Source organism: Apodemus sylvaticus, chromosome 11 (assembly GCF_947179515.1).
Source record: "Apodemus sylvaticus chromosome 11, mApoSyl1.1, whole genome shotgun sequence".
In the NCBI taxonomy this organism is placed as follows: domain Eukaryota; kingdom Metazoa; phylum Chordata; class Mammalia; order Rodentia; family Muridae; genus Apodemus; species Apodemus sylvaticus.
The window spans coordinates 52,071,462-52,081,701 of NC_067482.1; the positions used below are offsets into that span (position 1 = coordinate 52,071,462).

Genomic DNA, 10,240 nt, shown 5'->3' on the forward strand with positions numbered 1-10,240 from the left:
GGTTGTATAAATAAACTGACCTTACTCGAATGACATATCTTGTGTAGACACCCTAATCTGAATGCCTTGCAGCTTATGGGCCAAGCTTCCCACAGTATACATTATCAAACACTATATCACCATAGGTGAATATCACTATAGGGTTTCATATAATTTTGAAAATCAACAGAAATATGAAAAGAGAGAAATGAACCAAATTGTAAATTTAAAACTAGTTTTAGTAATCACATTCACTAAGCATTGAAGTTATATCCTCTCCCCTTTTCATTCTCTCTCTCCCTCTGTCTCTTTGCTATCTCTCTCTATCTTTGTGAAAAATTTACTTAATATTTTTATGTGAAAATAACAGGAACAATGTAATATAATCATCCATGTGTTTTCTGTGATCTGATAAATAAAGTTCTCAAGAACAAATAGTAAGGGCAAACTGATCATGTCTTTGCTGATTGGTAAAATGTCTGACATTCAATTCTTCTTCTCATTCATTTTTCCATGCTGACATACGGATCTTCATTAAGAGAGGGAGAAAGTGAACATTCTGCTATTTTAATTCCAATATTAATATAAGTAATCACAAATCATATTCAAGTGGAATTGTGTCTTGGGTTCACATTCACATCACCCGAGACTCAATTCTAAACAAGTACTTAACATCATGTGCTGGGAGAAATCCTTCTTACTAGTACCAAATTTGACATTTGTTACTTCATTTATTCAAGTCATCATCATTGTGCCTTATAATATGCCATACTTAGTCTACTCCTTGAAATGTTAGTTCCTACTAACAGAAAAACATTTTTTTTGTTTGTTTTTTCAAGACAAGGTTTCTCTGTGTAGCCCTGGCTGTCCTGGAACTCACTCTGTAGACCAGACTGGCCTCGAACTCAGAAATCTGCCTGCCTCTGCCTCCCAAGTGCTGGGATTAAAGGCATCTGCCACCACTGCCTGGATCAGAAAAACATTTTTAAAGCAGTCTTTTATTTAATCTTGTTAGCATAGCAGCCAAGGTAAGTTAATGAACACAGCTAATCATCCTAGCTCATCACATACTAAAGCAAAGGAGCATTTTGGATTCTCTGTCAAGAAAAATTGTTAATAATCCTGGAAATAGACCAACCAAATTAAAATTTCAATTTATTTTATTGTGGCAAAATAAGAAGAGATTCAATTTTACCTTTTTAATACTTTTAATATAGAATGGTATTAAATATGTTTATAGTGGTAAGCAACCATCATTAACATCTCTATACATGTTTTATCATGTAAAGCATACATGATATACCAATTAAACCCTACCTCACATTCATACTCACAAAAATCCTAGTAGTCAATACTTTCCATTCTGCTTCTATAATTGTGAATTCTTTGTGATTTATAAAAATGGAATTATAAATTACTAGATTTTAATTTATTGAATTGTTTGCTTACTGTTCTAGAAGTGCATCCCTTCTGTATTGGATAAGAGAGTCTTCAACCTACATAAGACTAAATAGTAATTTATACTTCATATTTAAATCTCATCTGCTTATTTGTTTATCTACTGGTGGATGGATTATCCTGGAAAGAAAAATGCAATAATGGACAAAGATGAAATAGCTATGAGTTCCCAACTTTTCTTCTCTTCTGCATTCAATATTTGCATTTTTACATGACTCAGTTTGGGTATGAATGACTACTGTTGTGCCTAGAGCTGAGACTGACCACAATTAAACTGTGGCTCTTCAAGCATTCATTCTGAATTCCAGTTCTAACCCTATAGAAGTTTAATGGAATAAATTGATTTTGTGTCTTATTAAATAATGGATGTGATGTTTCTAATTATTTGCAAGATTTTTTACAAAAAAGTTTACTAAATAAAAAATTGAAAATCTTAACTATTCCCCAGATGTTCAGAAGAAAGAAATCACACAGACTCTTTTGTAATAGATTTTTTTTTTTCCATTGGGAAGATCAACTCCTTACAAACAGTATTTCACCATCTTCCCAGAACACTCTCTAAAATTAATTTACACTTATCAGATTTTCAACTTAATAAAAGAAACAAAATGCTCTAAGATCAAGAATTGACAAATGGGACCTCATAAAATTACAAAGTTTCTGTAAGGCAAAGGACACCATCAAAAGGACCAATCGGCAACCAACAAATTGGGAAAGGATCTTCACCAACTCTACATCAGATAGAGGGCTAATATCCAATACAACGAACTCAAGAAGTTAGACCCCAGAAAGCCAATTAACCCTATTAATAGTGGGGTACAGAGCTAAACAAAGAATTTGCACCTGAAGAACTTCAGATGGCTGAGAAGCATCTTAAAAAAATGCTCAACTTCATTAGTCATTAGGGAAATGCAAATCAAAACAACCCTGAGATTGCACCTTACACCAGTCAGAATGGCTAAGATTAAAAATTCAGGAGACAGCAGGTGTTGGCAAGGATGTGGAGAAAGAGAAACACTCCTACACTGCTAGTGGGGTTGCAAATTGGTACAACCACTCTGGAAATCAGTCTGGCAGTTCCTCAGAACACTGGGCACCTCACTTCCCGAGGATCCTGCTATACCACTCCTGGGCACATACCCAGAGGATTCTCCAGAATGTAATAAGGACACGTGTTCCACTATGTTCGTTGCAGCCATATTTATAATAGCCAGAAGCTGGAAAGAACCCAGATATCCCTCAAAGGAAGAATGGATGCAAAAAATGTGCTATATATACACAATGGAGTACTATTCAGCCATTAGAAACAATGAATTCATGAAATTCTTAGAGAAATGGATGGAGTTGGAGAACACCATACTAAGTGAGGTAACCCAGTCTCAAAAGATCAATCATGGTATGCACTCACTAATAAGTGGATATTAGCCTAGAAAATTGGTATACCCAAAACATAATCCACACATCAAATGAGGTACAACAAGAACGGAGAAGTGGCCCCTGGTTCTGGAAAGACTCAGTGTAGCAGTATAAGGCAAAACCAGAACAGGGAAGTGGGAAGGGGTGGATGGGAGATTAGGGGGAGGGGAGGGGGCTTATGTGACTTTCGGGGAGTTGGGGGGCCTGAAAAGGGAATTCATTTGAAAGGTAAATAAAAAAATATATCGAGTAAAAAAACCTACAGCATTATTAAATCTCATATAATGCCTTTAGAAAAACATGTATGTAATTCCTTGGAAAGCTACAGGTCACTCCACACAAAAAATCATGTAGGCTAATTGGAGATCTTCACCTGTCTGTGTATTCTTCCAAATCCAAGGTCCTTGACTTATCCTGAGCTCTGTAGCAGGCCTCTCATCTTTCAGTGGATCACATAAAACCCCTCCTCCAAACTTTCATTGTATTATGTCGGCCCTCAACTCTACCAGATATTCCTTGGGGAAACTAAAAGCCAAACCTGCCAGAGAAGAAACTTGGCCAGGAAAATAGGTGCACATTTACCTGGAACTTGATTGGCCACACTTATAGAAGAAATTGATACACTGATCAAAGCAATTTTAACTCTCAATTCTCTTGGAACAAAAATGTCTGGGAAATCTGGGATGCTATAAAAAGACCAGATCTAGGAATAAAAGGAAGAGAGGAAGAAACCCAAATCAAAGTCATATAAAATAGGTTCAACAAAATGTACAGCAAAAAGTATGTTTACCATGCCTAGCTTACCTAACTCATTTTATGAGGCCACACTAACCATGATATCCAAAATACACAATGAGTCTCAGAAGAAAGAGAATTGCAGAATGTAAATGGAAAAAATTTCCTATAAAATACTTGCAAGCTAAATTTAAGAACACTTGAAAAGATCATCTAACCAGATCAAATAGGCTCCATTCCATAAATGTAGGGATGGTTCAATATATGTAAATCCATAGATGCAATCTACCATAAAAACAAGACTGAAATACCTTTAGCAAAATCTTCTTCATTCTAAAAGTCCTGGGGAGATTTGATATATAAGGAGTATACCTCAAATGTAATAAAGGCATTTTCCAGCAAGCCTATATCAACTTAAATAGAAACTGAAAGCAAATTCCACTCAAATTGGTGACCAAGCCAATGTTGTGCACTCTTTCCATAGCTATTCAACATAGTACTTGACATCTTAGCTGTAGTAATAAGAATATTGAAGGAGGTCAAGGGGATACAAATCAGAAAGGAAGAAGAAATGGCATCTTCTTTATACAAGTGGCACAAAAATTAAACCTGGAAATGTTTAATTTGTTGTTAATAATTTTCAGAAAAGTTGCTGAATAAAAAAATTAACACACCTTTTTTTCAAGCACTGTTAGGCTACTAATAATTCCATGGTCAGAGGCCACAATGCTGAGTGTAGATATAGCCTCTCTCCTCTCTGCCACCTACAGACACGGCAGCTACATCCATTCTGGCATCAGCAGACCTGGACAACGAGCTAGTCTGAGATGACCACTAGTTGAGGGCCATGCAGGTCTCAATTGGTTCCCGGGATGAGAAATAAGAACCCCGCCTGAGACCACAGACCCAAGCAGGAGTGAATCTGAAACAGATGACCACTTGGGAAAGCTGTGCTAGGAGATAGCCCATGACGGCCACCCACTGGTGCCATAGATCCCAAACTGGGAACTAGCTTGAGATGAACATTCTATCTACCCCTTACATGGGCAATGTGGGAGAGTAGGTTCTTGCGGCATAAGAGAAGAAGAGTTGATTCTGTACCTAGCCAGCTGCAGTACTCAGGAAAATAGCATGCATATTGTGGGAGTTGTGGGTGTGCCAGCCCTGAGGATGTAACTATAGGAGAGCTGGCCATATGTCTTCCTACAGTGGTGTAAGCAAGGAAGAGATACTCTCCTATCCCTGTGCTAGGCAGGGGTGATCATGAGATCAGGAGAGCTGTCCCTGTAAAGACAGCACCAACTGCAGCACTCTGGTAGGACTCTACATCTCACCTAAGCAAAACAGTAAAGATGACCCTGGTGGCAGGGTGCAGGTGAGCCTGCATAAGTCTGCAAGCGATGGTGATACTACTTGTATGCCCTGTGGTGACATGAACAAGGGAGAGATAGATGCCTCCTCACCCCACCCACCCCTAATTTTCACCCCTTGACACCAAGGCAAGAAGTAGAGATGGCCCTAGGGTCATCACAGTGGGAGAGTTGTCCTTGCTCCTCACTTTCTGCAGCAATGGTGAGAGCAAGCCTTGCACCTCACCTGGGCAGCAAATAGAGTTGGCTCTAATGGCAGATATGCAGGTGAACCGCCCAAGTGTGTGTGAGCAAGGAACAGCTGTCTCTGACTCTTGTCTGTGATACAACTGTGTGGTTGAGGGAGAAATACTCTTTCCTACCCACACTCCTTGCCACCTACAGCAGGAAGATCTTGCTCTAGTGTCACTGCCCACAGCTACTGTGAGCTGGATCTCTAGAAGAGAAGCTGGGTATAGATAGGAGGGTGGCGGAAAAGAACAAAGGCCAGGACAACTCAATTGCTGATCGAGGTCCCCAGTTTATTTGAAGTTCTGACAATATAAGAGTTCTCAGGGTGAATCTCTTGAGACTCAGCTCAGTGGGTGTTGGCTCCACCGGTTCCACACTACTTAAGGGATAGCCCGCTTGATTCAGGAAACTAACTGTAAGTCTGGCAGATGAAGACTTCACCTTGATCCCAGTGCTCTGCCCCAGGCTAGCACCAGGTGTTGGCTAGTAACTCCCAGGTATTAAACAGGAAGCTGCATTGTTATATGGAGAACAAAGGGTCAGACCCTCAAAAGCAGGATTGTAGCCAGCCCCAAAGCTAGGGGGAGAGTGCAGCTTCTGACACCATAAAAATGGCTCACTATACTCTGGGGTCATGCGATCAGGAAAGCTAGCCCTACCTGCCACCTGGTACAGTACTCTGGACCTTGCTTGGGCAGCACAGTAGAACTGGTCCTGGATATGATGCTTGCAGGTGCGCCAGCCTTGAGGTTATGAGCACAGGAGAGCTGATCCTGACTCTTCTCTGTGGAGTTGTACTGAGAATAAGCAGAGACACTCTCCTTCTTTCCCTTCCCTCATAATCTATGGCAGAGGGGAGAGCTAGGGTGGAGGTTATGAGAGTGGCAGGACTGGGCATGGCTTTCACCAGCTGCAAAACTTAGCAAAGCAAGACTTGTACCTCACCTGGATAGCAGATTAGAATAAACTCTAGTTAAGGGAGTTGTAAGTAAGCCAGTCTCAGTGGTTTGATATTGTGAGAACCAGCAGGCAGAACATCATTAATACATCTCCGATCTGGACAGATAAATGCCTTGAATTGGCCCACCCTATCTACCCCATCCATGAACTGTTGGTATGTATGAAGGGGCTGGCCCTACAAATCCAAATCTACAGGATCTCTGTGTCACAGAGAAACAACAGGATATCAGAGAGGAGTTCCAGTGAGGTTCTAGTATTGATAGTGTAGCAGAAGCTCAATGACACATACCAGAAAAATGATGATAATCTGCAAGGAAAGAAATGTGAACAAAAGGTAACACTGTGTGACACACTGTTACATAATACTACTTCCATAATAAGAATGTTTTTATCTCTGTTTGGTGGGAGGTTGCAACCGTAGGTATGAGAGGAGAGGAAAATAAAGGGGATTTCAGCACTTGATGTGAAATTCATGAAGAATCCATAAAAATCTTTAAAACTTTAGCCCACAAATTCTTGGGGTAAGTCTAATCATACAAATGAAAGACTATATGATAAAATATCAGTTGAAGAAAATATCAGAAAATAGAACGGTTTCTTAAACTCAACAAAATTCCAACACAATTTCTCATAGGTCTTTACAGGATGATCTTAAACTTCTTTTGGAAATACAAAATCATAAAACAGCTAGAACAGTATGAAATAACAAAAGAACTACTGAAAGAATCGCCATCCTTGACTTCAAATTCTACTGTAGAGTTGTAGTATTAAAATCAGCATGGTATTGGCAATAACACACACACATGTTATCAATGGAATCAAAATGAAGACCCAGATATAAATATATACAACTTTGGTCACCTGATGCTTTTTTAAGATTTATTAATGTGTTTTATATGAGTTCACTGTTACTCTCTTCAGACATATCCATAGGGTGTCAGATTTCATTACAGATGGTTTTGAGCTACCTTGTGGTTGCTGGGAATTGAAATCATGACCTCTGGAAGAGAAATCAGTGCTCTTAACCATTAAACTATCTCTCCAGCCCCTGTTGGATTTTTTTTTTTGTGTGGTTTTTTTGGTTTTTTGGTTTTGGGGTTTGGTTTTTTTGAGACAGGATTTCTCTGTATAGCCCTGGCTGTCCTGGAACTCACTCTGTAGACCAGGCTGGCCTCGAACTCAGAAATCTGCCTGCCTCTGCCTCCCAGAGTGCTGGGATTAAAGGTGGTGTGCCACTACCGCCCAGCTGGATTTTTTTTTTTTTATAAAGAGGCCAGAAACAGACTGAAAACCAATGAGAGCATCTTCAACAAATATTGATGGTTAAACAGGAAAGCTAAATGTAAAAGAAGCCAAACTGGTCCATACTCATCACCCTGCACAAAACTCAAGTATAAATAGATGGATGACCTCAATATCAGGGCCGACATAATGAACCTGATAGAAGAGAAGGTGAGAAACAGCCTTAAACTCATTAGTAGAGAGAGACTTTCTGAGCAGAAAGTTATTAGCATTGGCATTATGATCAACAATTAATAAATGGGACTTCATTTAATTGAAAAGCTTCTGCATGATAAAGTATACAAACATTTGAAAAAAGGTAGCATACAGAAAGAAAAAAGATATTCACCAATTCCACATCTGATATAGGTCTAATATCCTAATTATATAAATAACTCAAAAGAACAAGACATCAAGAAAACAAACAAAAAAAAACCTCAATTAAAAAATAGAGCATATATCTAAACAAAGTTCTCCAAAGAGGAAACTCAAATGATTGACAAACACTAAAGAACTATTCTATATCCTTAGCCATCATGGAAATGGGAATCAAACCTACTAAGAGATTTTATCTCACACCTGTCAGATCAGCCATGATTAACAAATTAAATGACAGCTCATTCTGTCAAGCATATGAGTAAAGCAAGTCAAGACGGGTAGGAGTGCAAATTTATACAGCCACTATGGAAATCAGTGTGATGGTTTCTCTGGAAGATGGCAATCAATCTATCTTAAGATATAGCTATATTTCTTATCGGCACATACCAAAAGGATGCTTCATCCTATTGCAAAGACATTTACTCAGCTGTGTCCATTACTGTTCTATGTATAATAGATAGAAAATGGAAACAGCATAGATGTACCACAATATAAGAATGGATTAAAAAATAGTGGCACATTTATAGAATAGAGTATTACTCAGACATTAATACAATGCAGTCTTGAAATTCATAAGTAAGTGGATAGAACTTGAAAACATTATCCTGCTGTGTGTTGATCCAGACCCAGAAAGGCAAATGTGATCCTTTTTATATACATATATTATGGTTTCCAGTTTAGTGGAGCCAGATGAGAAGGGAATTATAGAAAACTTGAAAGGAATAGAGGACAGGGAAAGTGAAATCAGAAAACATTATTTGTTAAAAATATTTTCAATAAGAGTAAAAATTAAAATATGTACATTATGTATAAAGTGTATGTGTACATGTATGTACACTAGTTCCCAGATTCTGTAATAACAGAAAACTCAAAAATTCAAATGAGGTATATTGCCTAAACAAGAGGAGCCAAGTTTTATCTTAAGACAGCCTCGGTAGAAAACTAACACAAATGTCATATAAAACTGAGTTGACTGATTATTTCCTTCTTAGTCAGTTGGCTTGAAATCATCTAGGCACCCAAAGATTCTTGATATTCATTGTTTCTGAAGGAGCCAGAGGTGCCAGTATTGTAGTGTCTTGTACACTCTGTGGAAGCATGGCATGATATGCAATGTACATTAGCAGTGACATCTAACTTTAGGTGCAATCCAGAGATGTGGGCATCTGTTCTTCAGCATCCTGAAAATATCTGAAGTTTCTCTGACACATCCAGAGATCCAGTGACAGGATTTTGCACACATGATTTACTACGATGACAAAAGCGTTTTTTAAAGAAATAATATTATTTTTAAAAATGGAGCATCTATTTGTCATGTTATAGTCAAACTCAGGCAGCAGTTGCCAAATGCTAATGATTGCTGAGTGAGTAAACAGGAATCTGCTGAGGGCACTTGACTGACTCAGCCATCCACCACTTACTCCGTGCGGCTGGATAAATGACAAGCTATGAACCGGCTAAAGAAGGCTCACAGGGTCTTTCCATCCATGTAACAACACCCTAATGACTTCTGCAAGATAATGTACCTGCTAAAATAACTGTACTGTATCGAGCATCTTGGCAGCCTGTTTTAGGAATAAAAGTGAACTCTTGCTGTGCTTAGCCCATCCGTTTGTGAACTTTGCAATTGGCATTGCTTTGGCAATGCCTTACCAAGGATTCTCTTGATTTACTGGGAAGTCTCAGTTATACACCTTGAGTCTGAATACTCTGGTGAATATTGCTATCTCAAATTTATTGTTAACTGAATGAAGGCTTCTGTAATTTCTGTCTTGCCCATTTTTGGAAAAGAAAAATCAGAATTGGTTTACCAGTTCCTTGAACCACTTACCCATTTATGTTCTAGACACTTTAAAGTCCAATAATTAATATTCAATGATTAATAGTCAACAGTTTCAATTTTGTCAATCATAGTTTTGTTTTGGCTTGCTTTTGGTCTGTTTTATTGTGATTGATATGACTGCACTTAGACTATTCTAGAGGGTCTGTTTTTATTTACACACAGATTTGAATTTCCTAATAATTAACCTAAATTGATTGCACAATGACTTAAAACAGGTGTTCTTCATCTTAATAGTGGAAATGAAAATACAGGATTTAAAGCCATGAAAATATATACCCCTTCAAAAAGAAGAATATCATTACTGAATAATGGCTTAAAGAAAAAAATTGTAAGTAGAAAGCTACACTTAACTTTCTCATTTTAGCCAACTTGGTTAAGCCATTGGATTTTCATGTATGCTTCCTGAATTGATATCTCAAGTTAGTTCAAACAGGATTATTTTGATTGTTCTTATCAATACTTTAAGTTTCCACATGTATATCATATCACATATGCCACATAATTTCACTTAGACACCAAATTTGCAGAAACAAACCAAGATTTGCTATCTCCATTGTTACAACCCTCAGCCATTCTGTCATCTGTTTTC

At 38.1% G+C, this 10,240-nt stretch overlaps 1 pseudogene; it reads right to left on the reverse strand.

The window, feature by feature from the left end:
* Nucleotides 1-4,275: 4,275 nt before the first annotated feature.
* On the reverse strand, nucleotides 4,276-4,368 carry LOC127696926 (uncharacterized; annotated as a pseudogene).
* Nucleotides 4,369-10,240: the final 5,872 nt, after the last annotated feature.